Here is a 14,835-nt window from a genome sequence, read left to right as displayed (position 1 = left end):
TGATGCAGTGACAGAGGATGCTCTCTATCGTGCTCCTGTAGAAATTTAGTAAGAGCTGGGTCGGTACTTTTGTTTTCTTGAGTTTTCTTAAGAAAACTTTTTATGGTACAATGGTATTAAATGCAGAGCTGAAATCTACGAATAACATCCTAACATATGTATTGTGATGCTCCAGATGAGAAAGGCTGGTGTGAAGTGTAATTGAGATTGCATCCTCTGTTGATCTGTTCCTGCAGTAAGCAAACTGTAGGCTGTCCAGGTCAGTAGGGATGTTTGTTTTGATGTGTGAAAGAATAAGTCTCTCAAAACACTTCATTATAATGGGTGTCAGAGCAACTGGGCGATAGTCGTTCAGACATTTCATTGATTGCTTTTTGGGCACTGGAACAATGGTTGTTGATTTGAGGCACATAGGGACTACGGCCTGCTTTAAAGACAGATTGAAGATGTTGGTGAACACCCCCGCCAATTGGTCAGCACAAGACTTAAGTGCGCGACCTGAAACCTTGTCTGGTCCAGCTGCTTTGTTGACATTGATCCTCCTTAGAGTGGATCTCACCTGGTGACACTCGAAGACGGGTATCGTCTCTTCTGTGGGTGATGGTGCTGTCTGGATTTCCATTCTGTTGGAGTCATTGTCAAAGCGTGCAAAAAACTCATTCAGGGTGTTAGGAAGCGAGGCATAATTAAGTAAAAAAAAAAATAATAAGTTTAAATAGGATTTCAGTAGTCTGGCTTGTTTCTCAAGCCAGCCTAATAATAACACTAATGATACAGCGTATAAAAAGGATATTGTTTGATAACGTTGCTCAGTAACTTTAAACTGCGTTTGAAGTTTATCGCTTTGAATTTGCCATAAAAATGCTCATTTAGACTAACGTTAAACATGTGACATTACCTCGAGGTTATGCCGAGTTCAGACTGCATGATTTTCAAAGTAGTCGTGTCACAGATGTTTTTACACTGCATGACTATCTGGGCTAGCGTTCCGTCGGTGCTGTGTTTACACTGCAAGATGGATCGGTGACAGAGGATTTCACACTGCATGACTTTAAAAGGAGCATCGCCGACAACTTTGTCTCGGTGCGGAAATACAACCAAACACACGCGAGAAGTGACACGTAAACAACGCAAGGTCACGCGTGCAACACTGGAGTTGTCACGTGAGAGTGGATTAGTTGTTTAAAAAAAATGGTAGCCCGCAAGAAACTTGCCATGCAAATTGCAGTTGCACTCATTTGCAGCGAAAAGAAGAAGCAAGATAAGGCAGACGCGAGGAGTAAGGATTATGTGTTCTGCAAAGAGAGTTGGAGGTAAATCATTTTGCAATGTTCTGCTGATGCGACTGGTCATTCAAATGTTTGTACTTCGTTCCTGTTTTATATAATTGGGAAGTTTGTTTTTTATTTTTTCCTGATTAAAATTGTGCTTGCCATACAAATAGATGGATGATCAAACTGGGTTCAGGAAGCTGCTGCGGATGACAGCAGAGGAGTTCGAAATCCTACTTGGGATGGTCGGACCTCTCATAACCAAGCAGCACACGCAAATGAGACGATCAATCTCTCCAAGAGAGCGCCTAGCTGTGACCATGCGGTTTTTGCCGACAGGTGGGTTTGCCAGAGCAATAATTAATTCAGAAGTTGTATTTGTTTTTGTATAAATTGCTTTATATTCTGTAAAGTACTTGTGCAGGTGAAACGTTCACTTCCCTCAGTTTCCAGTATAGGGTTGGGGTCAGCACTATTTCTGGGATCGTTATGGAAACATGGGCTGCTCTCTACAAGGTCATGAAAAAAGACTTCCTCAAGGTACTCTCTGATTTAATGAAATACTGTACTAAAAGGACACATTTTGTACATTAGTAATTAACTTCATACAATTATCAAAACAATAATACAATTAGCTAAAAACTATACCTCTATTAAATTTAAATGCAACACAAATAAATGAATTATACATGACCCTGTCCATGAAATCCTGACCACAATCTCTTATAATGTAAAGCTTTTCAATCATTAAATGTCTCTTTGATTTTAATCTTTGAATCAGTAAAACAATAAATTCACAGAAAGTTCTTCTGTGTAATATTATTTTACATAGAAAACAGTAAATCTGCAATAAAAATGATATGTTTCCCAGGTTTTCACAGGCAGGTTTACATATAGGGCCACACGGAATCTGCACGCGCTAAAGTCTGCATATTTTTAGCCCATAATTCAGTCTATGTATTTACTTGTGTAAATGGTTGTAAATAAATATTTATTTAGTTTTAATGTGTTTTATGTGATAATTAGTTTAATTTAATTTTTTTCACTAATATTATTGTGATATAATAATTGTAAGATTAAAATTTCCATATTATTTATTTACAATAGTTTTTAAAGTAATGTTTTCTGCCTTTCAGTAGGTATATTATATGAGAGACTTACTTTGTTTAACAAATAAGTGGATCTAATTGGATTTGCATTGTAAACATTAAATAAAAGATAAAAAAATATTTTTTTTAATTTCATTTATTAAGATTATAGTTATTACACTCCTATAATCATTCCGCATGTATCCGCAGTTTATTTTTATTTTTTTATTTTTTACACAATTCTCCACAGGAATAACAAAAAATGTCAGCTGATTCTGTCTGGCCTATTACTCATAACTACAGTTATTTTACTTTGTAAAGGATCTTAATGCGTCTAGTATACAAAACAAGAGCATGCTATAAAAATAAGCAATATAGCTAGATCCTCTCACATTATTTGTCTTTTGAAAGCTCACTGTTTTTTGTATTTAAATGTATTAATTTCTGTAGTCAGTTAAGCCTTAAATAAAGAGTTCATATTTAGAGTGTTTTATTTTTACCCTGCGTGTAAAATAAAATTGTTCTGTTCTAACTGTTCTTTTGCTAAACACCATCAACAGAAGCAGAATGGAGGGAAATAGCCCATGAGTTTCAATCTAAATGGCAATTCCCACATTGCCTAGGTGCACTTGATGGAAAACACATCCGTATACAGCCTCCTGCAAAAAGTGGCAGCCTCTACCATAATTACAAATCCAGCTTCTCTGTGATAATGATGGCTGTTGTGGATGCCAATTACAAGTTCATATATGCCAGTGTGGGTACCCAAGGTAGAGTTTCTGATGCTGGACTATTCGCTCAGTCAGACTTGCGCCAAGCAATGGATCAGGGCCAGCTGAACTTTCCTCCACCCGAACCATTGCCCAGCAGTGACATAATAATGCCATACATGTTTGTGGGTGATGAGGCATATCCTTTAAGGCCTGATCTTATGAAGCCGTATCCTTACAGACAAATGGACCACAGTCAACAAATCCTGAACTACCGCCTGTCAAGAGCACGACGAGTGGTAGAAAATGCATTCGGCATTCTTGCCAACAGGCTACGAGTTTTTAGGAGCACCATATGCTTGGAGCCAGACAAGGTAGTTAAAATAACTATGGCCTCCCTATGCATCCATAACTTCTTCTGTGAGCGGAGATCTGAGGCCTACACACCTCCAGCCTTTGCAGACTGGGAGAACAATGACCACAGCATAGTTGAAGGAAACTGGAGGATTCAAGGAACAGGGTCATTCCAATCAGTGGATCATAGAGGGCAACGCAATGCATCTGTTGTGGCAAAAATGCAACGAAACCTTCTATGTGACTACTTCGTCTCACCGGCAGGTTGTGTTCCTTGGCAGGAGAAACACATTTAATATTGATTCTTCTGTCCGATTTATTTTTAAGAAAAGTGCCTTTCATAAAAAAGGTGCTTCTGGCCACCGCCGCCTGAGCTTCCCGATTGGTCGCCGCCGCCGCCTGAGCTTCCCGAGTGGTCGCCGCCGCCGTCTGAGATTCCCGAGTCGTCGCCGCCGCCGCCTGAGCTTCCCAAGTGTCCGCCACTGATTGAGCTACCCGAACGGTCACGACTCCTCGCCCAGCTGGCGCCATCCAGACAGCTCACCCAGCCGGCGTCATCCAGACTCCTCGCCCTGCCGGCTCCCTTGAAGCCTCCAACCCTGCCGGCTCCTCGCAGTACTCCAGGTCTTTCGCTGCCACACGATCCAGGACCACTGCAGCTCCACTCTCCGGGTCTTCCGCAGCTCCAGTCTCCAGGCCCTTCGCAGCTCCACGCCCCAGGTACGCCCCAGCTGCATGGTCCTGGCCCTCCATCCCTCCCCCTGTTCCGCCTCTGCTCCGCCTCCCACCTGAACAGTAGTGGAGTGTCTGGAATCCACTCCTAGAGGGGGGGCTATGTCACAACCAGCGATCGCTTCCCAGAGGATCGCTGGTTCTCACACGAACTCAGGACTTCATTTCCGCATTCCTCAGGACTACACATTCATACATGCACTGCTCCCAAACACGCACGCCTGCTCACTCATGTATCCTGATTGCAAGCACCAGCTGAGCCTTGTTCACAGACTGATTTCATTCATTCATGAGCCACTCTCTCACGCCACCAGTTGGCCGAGTCTTGTTTCCCTGTGTACATTACAACACGTTTCCCTGTCTTGTTTCTCTGTGTTTAGACCCTAGCCTCGTATCCCAGTTATCCTGTTTAGCCGCCTGCCTTTTGACCATTTGCCTGTTTAAACGTTTACGATTCTGGACTGCCTTTATATACCTGTTTGCACCTGATGACCATTGCTTGCCTGACATTTGAATAAACTGCATATTGGATCTTACCTCCTGTGGTCTCCTGTCCCTCCACCCCAGTCGTGGTAACAATATTATATCTACAGACCATAAAACCTGTGTATAGTTTAACATAGTTAGAAATAGCATGTACAAACTCAAGACTTGTTTTAATTTCTGTAAACATTTATTAATAAAAGTACAAACCATATAAGTGGTATTCCTTTCAATAAAGTGCTGAACTACACAAATTTACAAAGACGTATTTTTTAACACTGCAAATTTAACATTGCTTTTATAACAGTAAAATAAATTTGTGTTAAAACAAAGTAGCAGCAGAGTGTCCAATTTACTGATAAGTAAAAGTACAACAATCTAAATCAACCATCAAAAAAGTAAATCAAAAGAACAGCTTTTTACAGGCTGTCTGTGCCATCATATGGTGGCAATGTTTGCAAAAAACTTTGAGGTCGAGCACTCTGTAGTGGCATGTGTTGTGTGTAAGTATGTACCAGTGGCAAAGGTGTAACAGTGGGGTGGAAAGTGTATGGTGCAGATGGTGAATGTGAGGAAGTGGATCTGTTTCTTTCATTGTCTTGAGCACCATAGATCATGTTCATAATGTTCCTTTTTAATCTGGTTACAACAGCTGTATCTTGAAACAGCCTTAATTCAGCTGCTACCTGGTTTCCAAAGCTAGTGAATGCATCAGGCGTTGGGTCAACCTCAACGTTTGCTGCCATTTGTTTCAAAACAGCTAGCTTTTGCAGCTCTATGTCAGCTACTCTGGCTTTGCGTTTTATTCCCTTTGTGCTTGACTCTACCCCTGCATTTGTGCTCACTGTTGATGGGGAATCTAAATATTCTACAGGGGAGGAGGTACGTGATGTCTGCAACTCATTTAGGGATTCTGTACTATCATCAAGAAAGTCTTCTGGTTCTTCTGTGTTCTCCTGGTCAGTGGGTGGCAAATCAAGCTAGAAGAAAGGTAAAACAACAGTGGAGTCAGTAAAAATAACAGTTGAAAATGGCTAAAATGACAATTCCCCATTTTCACATCCAGTGCTCATCACAACGTACATTTGTATTTAATCATGAATGCAATATTTTTGATAATTTAATACTCTCAATTTTATAGCTTGTGCACTTTTTTAATAATATTATAATGCATGTAGAGTATGCATTGTACAGTACTGAACATTGCATTTTTAGATATAATTGTATGGACATCACAATTTATAAATGTAGGCTTTTGCTCACAATAAAATTGGTGGAATTTGAATGTATTAAAAGTACAGAAAGATGCAAATCAAAACTGATTTTTTACTAAAATTGGAATGTTTCCAATCTGTACATTGTCTACAGGGAAACTTGTTTGTAAACTCACAGTGGTCTCGCATGGACGATGAACAATATGTTTTTTAATAAAATCCATGACCCTGAGAAGCCAACTCTGCCTAGGTGTCAGGGGTTTGTTGCCACTCCCACTGGGTTATAAAGCCCTGGTCTTAACTTCTTCGACTGAAAGAAAAAAAATGTTTAGTTAAACATTCAGGAATATGATGAGTAACATATTTGTAAAAGCAGGAAAAAAATAATATAGTGTATTATAGTACAGTTACTCTAGTATATAACTATACTGTTTTTAAACCGTACTATAGTAAATGTATTATGGTAAATTGAAGTAAATTAAAGTATGTACTACAATTTGTTAATGTGCATTACAGCATACTGTAATATTAAAAACTACTCAATTGTTAAATTAGTAAATGAGGTACACTACAATTAACTAGTATATCATATGGTTCAAAAACATATAGTATAGCATTTTTTTCATCACGTAGTATATCATTTGTTATAAATTACATATTGAGAAAGAAGCCTTTAAGTGGGGTAGAAAATATACTTAATTTGCCCACCTGGCTTTTGAAGAGAATTTGCGATTTCTCTCCAACTTTTTTCTTTCTCGATCCGGTTGTGATAAATCTCGGATGAAACATCATACAGACAGGGGTGCTCCTGCCAAATTTCCACCAATTTTTCCTCCGTTTCTTGATCCCAAATGCTCAGAAAAGAAGCTCTTTTCTCAAGCGAAGACATGCTTGTTTATATTATGGTAACTTCTCCTCCCGCAACTTCCCGTTGGCCTGGATGCTGCTCTCTGATTGGCTGTAGGCGATCACTGATGTTATTTTCAGTCAAAGCTCATTTCACACAGCATGATTTGAATCGCCGACAGCTCCACATATTTAGCACGCCAAATATCTCACGGGCATCGGCTACTCATCGGCGATTCTCTCAGATCGCGTCTTTGGTAGTTCATACTGTGTGATTGTCACTCGCGTGCACGAGCAGCGATTTGCCTGTGATTTCAGGCATTTGTCGGCGATTTCTCAAAACCTGATGGCGAGCCAAAATCAGGGCTAAAATCACGCAGTCTGAACTAGGCATTAGCTGCATCACCGGAGCGCAAACAAGACTAAAAACCAAACTGGAAAGTTTTAAATGCTTCAAAATTCGAAACACTACACCAAGTCACATTTAAGATACACTGTGTGTAAAACAAAATCGGGGGGTATATAAAACATTAAAGCATCTAAAAACACGCTTACCTCTGAATTCTGCTGCACTGCAGGTCAGTTGTTCGTAATTAATTAAGTGAAGTGCTGCGCGTGGCCGCGTGCGCCGAGTCCTCCGATACTATGGTAACCAAACATGTTGAATATTGGGTGAAGCCATGACGTTAATTTAACATACAGATCATGATAAAAAAATGTCAACGTTGATTTGTACAAGGATTTCTGTAACTTTTTTCAACCATTTATCATTCAACATTGTTTCAACATTAAAGCAACAACTGACGTATTTTCAACCACATTTCAACGTTGAAGCCTTGTCATATGCAGGCTGTTTTTCAACCGTTCAACATTAAACGTTCTATCAACATTATTTCAATGTTCAAAACACATCTGACCTTATTTCAACCATATTTCAACGTTGAAGGTCGGTCGTCTGCCGGCTGGGGTAACGACTGAATTTGATGTGGTGGCCTCTGGGAAATTACCAGGGCACTATTCTGCACAGGCCGCAGAGCTCATGGCGTTGACAGAAGCATGTAAATTGATGGCAGAAATAGAGGCTACAATTTACACTGACTCAAAATATGCATTTGGAGTAGCTCATGATTTTGGGGCTCTGTGGAAACACAGAAAATTTCTAAAGTCTGATGGTCGACCAATACTCCATGCTCCTTTAGTGGCAGCGCTGCTGGATGCGATTTTACTACCTGACAAACTGGCCATTTGTAAATGCGCAGCACATACTAATAATATAGATTCTGTTTCTGTAGGTAACTCCAGGGCAAATGGAGCAGCAAAAGTCGCGGCGTCCCAAGACAAAGACAACTCTGAATGTTCTTTGCTATCTGTTGGTGATCACAATTACGTGTGTTTTTCTTAGCAGGACATGCAGACCTTCGCGACAGGGCTGGAGAAAAACAAGTGGAGACAGTCTGGCTGTGTGATGAAAGATAATGTGTGGAAGTGTGCTGAGGGCAAGGCGTGTTTACCAAAATATTATTTCCAACATTACGCAAAATTATTTCATGGTAAAGATCGTGTGTCAAAAACAGCAATGGTTGCGCAAATGAGGGAACTGTGGTTCACAAAGGGGTTCACTGCATTTGCGGACAATTTCTGTAGACGATGTGTAATTTGCAACACACATAATGTGGTGTAAGAATCAGCTCTTTGGTTTAAATCATGTTTAAACTTTGGGGATTCGAATCAAAGATTCGAACATGATTCACATAGAATTATTTAAAGCTTACACTTAACTTAAGTATTTGTCCAGCAAATAGAACGTTTAGTGTAAAGCAATTCTGTATTATATTATTACGTGGCCAACAATAACAATATAAAAACAGTATCTAATTATTTATTAAGCAAGGTAGCAGTATCTGAAGCTGAGGCATTAACTTATAAAGCACACAACACACCAACACGGATCTTAAAACGAAACAAAAGTTTATTGCTACTCTACAACACAAAGTACTAATCTAACGCTACGTAAAACAAACAAACGCACATACATACACACACTCACAAGCAGTTTGAGGAGAGTTATGACTGAGTGGATTCAACTTCTAGCATTTGCTACGTTCTTAGCATTGCAACCTGAGAGAAACCATAAAAGCAGAGAATCTTGCTATTCTTTACTACTTAAACATAATTCACACCAGTGTCAGCAATGGATAGAAACCTCGTTTGTGCTACTTGTGTTCTGATGTAATTTTGGTTTCCTTGACTGGTCCAAAGGGAAATCCCGGCGAAGCTGATTGGTCAGCGTAGCAACTTCAGTGACGTGATGGAATTCCCTTGTCGGTGAAGAGGGGTTTCCTTAGTCGGTTGCTAGGGATACGGATGTTGGACAAGGCGGCGTTCGAAGTCCTTCCTGGGTTCCTGTAGTTAGGATGAGTTTCAGAGTTTGGATGTGTTGACCCGATGGCTTGTTGTTGAAGCGGTTGCACAAGCAGATCGGGGGTCGAGCCGGCAGCAAGTGAAGGTCACGGTCTGCTCCGTGATGTAACGAGGCTTCCGGCGAGGCGATGTAACGGCCACAGCACGAGAAGAGCGACGTCCGGGCAGCGACGGCGGTGACGACTGGCAAAGATGACCGGCAAAAGACGACGATGAAATTTCTTTGTTCAAAGTTTTATAGGCTTTGGTAGAGGCTGGGTCTACACAATACTTGTCCAATCAGATAAGGTGCGGGGTGGAGTCACACCCCAATTCTGCCCTCTAGGAGGCCGGGTTGACACCTGGTGTGGGTGCTGCTTTGATAGCATAGTGGTTAAAATAAAGTCTTATAACATCGACACTTTTCATAGTATGGTTTCTTCATATAAACCAATGCATTTGAAATGTTCCTAGCTTTCAATCAATACCAAACATGAAGTATTTCACAAACATTCTGTAGATTTCATTTGTCACTGAGGGCTATTACTCAATAACTATCCATAACAGTTTTGTTAAACACATGGAACATGTACACACAAAAACCTACAGAAACATAAAGCAAACGTACATTACTCAAATAAACTGTTTTACTTAAATGTCCATTAAACTTTGGAAGCGTATCTGATCACTTCTGTGTCTGCCTGAGAATGTGTATTCCTTGCAGACGCCAAAGGGCACACAAACCAAAAGGTACTTCTCAAAAACCGGTTTGGTGGGTTTTTGATTGTAGAGCCTCTCACTGTTTTAAGGTGCAAAGTTAATTAACACGCAACTGTGATGTTGACTGGATAGTCGTCCTGTGGATTGCCTTTTGCTGGGTGCCTGTGGATTGCTTTGAAAATGAAATCAAAGCTCAGACATTTAGGCACCAACCAATCTTTTAAGGATAACATGGTCTGTGACTTGCTCGGTTCTGGAACGATCCGTTGACTCCCCACAGTGGCCAGAGCGATAAAAGTTCCACAATCATCTCATCCACCTCCAACAGGGCCATTTGAATATTTGATGATGGATTACATTGAATTGTCTCCATGCAATGGGAAAAGGTACTGTTTGGTGATGGTTGACATGTGGTCAAAATGGGTTGAAGTTTTTCAACCTCAAAACAAGATTCGGCTGCGGTAGCAAAAGCGTTAATGACTGAAATTGTGCCGAGATGGGGAATACCACGAAAAATAAGTTCAGATAATGGTACTCATTTTGTTAATGAAGCAATCAAACAAGTCGGCCAATATTTGGAAATTGATTTGAGAACACAGTTACCATCCAGCTTCAGGTGGAGCTGTTGAAAGAGAAAATGGCATCCTGAAAAACAAATTGGCAAAATGTTGTGAAAACACAGGGCTTACATGGGTTCAAGCTTTACCCATTGTCCTGATGTACATGAGAATTAGAAAAAGATCAAAAATTAATTTGAGCCCGTTTGAAATTCTCTTTGGTAAACCACCGCGTGTAGGTGTGAATGGGGGAAAACAGCAGCTGCCCTTAACAGATGTGTGTGAGAATGACATGTTGAATTACTGTAAAGAATTGTCTCATGTGTTGTCCGATGTTTGTGTGCAGGTAAAGGCCGCACAGGGGAAGGCTGCTGAGAGACCACTGCACAGCCTGAGGCCTGGCGATTTCATGGTGATCAGGGACCTGAGGAGAAAAAGCTGGAGAGCAAAGCGCTGGTTGGGTCCATTTCAAGTGCTACTGACCACTGAAGGTTGCAGAGCGGGCGACGTGGGTGCACGCTGAGCACTGCAGGAAAGTTCCATCACCTGAGAAGGATTCCACGAGGGAGTAGGAGAGAAAGAGGGGCCATGAAGCTGTCTGAAGAAAACAGCAGGCTGCTTTCTAAGTGAAGCAAGGTCACAGCTGGGGAGAAACAACAAGGTCAAGAGGTGTGTGTGAGACAGTAACTTCTTAATATGACACCAAGCAGCAAACAGATGGAGGAGAAAGTGACCAAAAGAGAGGTGAATAAGCTGTGCTTGAACATCATCAAAGCTGAAGATGGATGAGAAGATTACTTGGCATCGATTTCGAAGGGCGTGGAGTGTGTGGATTGAGACAAACCACACTGACGCTGCTATTATTATCACTGAGTGTTCTGCTGTTTTCATTAACCTGATTCCAGCAAACCATTTCTGACACTGTAGCCCACATGAGAATGGCCGTAAAAGAGCCTAAGAACGCTAACAACTCATGGCTAGATTGGCTGTCATTTAAGTGGGGAAACTGGATCTACTCGACCTTTACTGTGGTGTTACCTGTGTTGGGGGTGGGTATTATGTTGTCTATTATGTTGTCTGCCATGTATATTCAGATTTGTGTCATGGTCAGTGGGCAGACTGATTACATCTACAACATCCCATCAGATGATAAGTGTGGCCGTGAATGAAGAGGTTATGAACATTGATATGGGTGATTTTGATTATGACTTTGACAATAGCAGTAGCTACATGGATATGGATAAAGAAAAACTGTAAACATATTGAGAACAAAATTTATGTGAAGGCTGTTACTTAATTGGGAAAATATTAACGGACCTGACTTTTTAAAATTTGAGATAACTATCTGCTTGCTTATATGTATTTTGGGTCCATCCAAACAAAAACAGCAATGAGTTAATATGTTCTGTAACAAGTCTTAAAAGAGTGATAATTTGCATGAAAATCGAGAGAAAAGTGTAAATGTGATGTATGTTTAAGAGTACAGAAACAACAACGTGTTCCTATGTTTGTGAGTGTTATTGATGAATTGATGATGTAGAGTGTTAGTCATTTTTTAACTGATTGAAGAAATGTTTTCAGAATTTTGTTGTGTGAACAAATCAATAATGTGAAAAAACAGGCAATTTCTGTGATTTGAACCTCTGAGGGGTGACTGGGGGTCTGATTTCGGTCAGGAGTGCAATAACAGTGATTATTCGTTTAGCCTGGCTCCCAGGGAAGAGGGATGGTTTGAAAGGTAACTCTTAATGGGGAAACTATATTAAGAAGAGTGTTAAAACATCTCTAGTGTATTTGATGTGTGCAGAAACCTGTTAAAAGATTAACCAGTGTTAAATGATTAACCAATGTGATTTCTTTAACCAGTGTGATTTTAGAAATCAATTGAAAAATGAATTTAAAAATGAGTTATCAATGAATGATAAAAAGAGAGGAATTGTAATGGAAATTAATTTTTAGATAAACATGTGTAGCGGAAACAGCAGAGCACCTGACGCACGTACAGAATGGGCCTTATTAGGATTTGACCTTGCAAGCAGTAAAAACCAGATAAAAGGGTGAACACACTTGACTTCAGAGTCTCACTCTGCTGAAACTGTTGTTGCTGTATGATTGTAACCTTCATTGCAAAGAATAAAACTTTGAAAAGACATCCCGGGTAAGACTTTGTTTCTTGACCACAGAGAGTGCCTCTTTAAAGAAAATTGCCACTACATTAGGAAACTGCATTGTCAGAAATATTGCAGACTATCCAGTCTCTATCTGTCCTGCAGTACTCAATCATTAAAGATGGCACTCAATATATCTCAGGTGCAGAGCAAGAGTTTATATGTTTAAGATATGAGGATGAGGACCTGGTTCCACAAGAGGTTTTTATTGGCTTATATGAGGTTTCAGGAACTACAGGACTGGAGATTGCCAAAATGGCTATGGATGTGCTTTTGAAGTTTAATATTCAGATGACATGTTTAAGAGGTCAGACATATGGTTACCTAAGAATTATAAGGTTCTATCTGCGTTCTGAATGATTTGAGATATTGAGCTTCAAAGTTTTTGCATTCCATTGCAAAGAGCATGGCTGCGTCCGAAACCGCATACTTCTATACTATATAGTATGCTAAAATCAGTATGCGAGCCGAGTAGTATGTCCGAATTCATGGAATTCGAAAAACAGTATGCGAGAAGTACCCGGATTACTACTTCTGGCGAGATTCTAGAGTGAACATCCCATGCATGCTGCGCTATCTCGTGATGCCCTGCGAGCGAATTCATGAATGGGAGTAAAGCGACGCAATTGACGCAGGCAGGTCACGTGACCATGACAGAATGGCGGATGTAGTACGTCCAAATTCTATTCATACTTTTCACGTTGATACTGTATAGAGCATACTTTTCTAACGGCCGAGTAGTATGTTTAAATTCAAATGCAGTACCTACTGAGTAGTAGGCGGTTTCGGACGCAGCCAAAGTGTGTAACTTTTTTTTTTTTTAAAGTATTAAAATGTAAACAACTTATAAAAAAGCGCCCCATAATGTAAATAAGTTGTCATTTAATAAGAATATGTTAATAACTATTTGACAATTTTGATAAAAAATGTCAGATAGAACCTTATAATTCTAAGGTGACGATATGATGGTGCTGCCAACATGTCTGGAGCTTATTCAGGTGCTCAGGCAGTAGTAAAGAAATATCAGCCATTGGCTTTATATGTACACTGTGGAAGTCACTGCCTTAACCTAATCACACAGGCTGCATGCCAATCTAGTCCTTTAATTCGAGATGCTTTAGAGTGGGTACATGATCTAGGGTCGTTAAGCACACAGTCTGGAAAATTCAAAGCCATGTTTGCAGCTGAGGCAGCAGATTCAGATGTACCATCATCATCACTCAGACCTCTCTGTCCAACCAGGTGGACAGTAAGGGGAACTGCTATAAAAGCAGTGTTGTCTCAGTATGAAAGTATCTTGACAAGCTTATAGGAGATGGCAGCAACTGCATCAAGCGCAGGCGCTAGGGCGAATGGACTGCGTGAGAGGTTTGAAAAAGGTAAAACTGTGCTGGGGCTTCTTTTGGCAATAGAAGTCATTAAGGAACTAGAAAGTCTGAACAAGTCTCTGCAGAAACGCATTGCAACCATTGCAGAAATGCAACAATCAATAAAAAATCAACTCTCCAGTTCAAAAGTAATGAAAAAAGATTTCTGCAGATTTTTTTTAAAAAGCAGTGAAAATGGTGGACTCTCTTGGCATTGAACCCATTCAGATGCCTCACCAAAGGCAGACACCAAGGAGATATACTGGTGGAGCTAGCCAGCACACTCACAAGTCACCTGAAGAGATTTACAGGGCAGATGTTTTACAAGTTGTTGGATTGTGTTGTAGTCCAGTTTCAGGAGAGGTTTAACCAACCAGATCTAGGTGTCTTGCACAGGCTGGAAGACATTCTTCTCACAGGAGAGGTGTGTGATGGCAGGCACTTTTTTCCAGGGATTTCAGTACAGCGCAACCGCTACTACGTCATCGGGTGGGCGTGGCCTATCTGTGAATTTGCATAGGTCACGGATCATGCGCAGATTGTGAAAACAGCCGTTTGATTCAGATACCTGTACGTATTCGCAGGGGTTTCGTGTCCAATACCTTTTATATGCAGTACAAAATAGCTCCTGATCGCAGGTGTTTCATGTGAAGTCAGTGTATGTTATATTAAACAAATTAACTTAAGATACCTCTCAGATTACATTAATACTGTTATAACTTAAGATACCTGTCCTCAGGTATCCCAGGGCTTTTGTGTCAAATACTTTATATATTATATACAGTAACATCACATACCTGTCCTGATGCCAGGAGTTTCATATATAATTACTTTTATATTAGTTAACATCAGATACGTGTCCTGATCCCAGGTGTTTCATGTATGACCACTTTTATATTATATACAGTAACATCAGATACCTGTC

At 40.4% G+C, this 14,835-nt stretch overlaps 1 long non-coding RNA gene across 1 annotated transcript; it reads right to left on the bottom strand.

The window, feature by feature from the left end:
• Positions 1-4,806: 4,806 nt before the first annotated feature.
• Positions 4,807-9,330, bottom strand: LOC141385740 (uncharacterized). The gene is made up of 3 exons (XR_012406658.1): positions 6,561-9,330; positions 6,029-6,162; positions 4,807-5,618 (listed from the first exon to the last, which is right to left on the bottom strand). It is a non-coding gene; the product is annotated as an uncharacterized lncRNA (long non-coding RNA).
• Between the last annotated feature and the right edge of the window lie 5,505 nt (positions 9,331-14,835).

Source organism: Danio rerio, chromosome 1, assembly GCF_049306965.1.
Source record: "Danio rerio strain Tuebingen ecotype United States chromosome 1, GRCz12tu, whole genome shotgun sequence".
In the NCBI taxonomy this organism is placed as follows: Eukaryota; Metazoa; Chordata; class Actinopteri; order Cypriniformes; family Danionidae; genus Danio; species Danio rerio.
The sequence above is the reverse complement of the archived record's forward strand: the minus strand, read 5'-3'. Positions and strand labels throughout refer to the sequence as shown.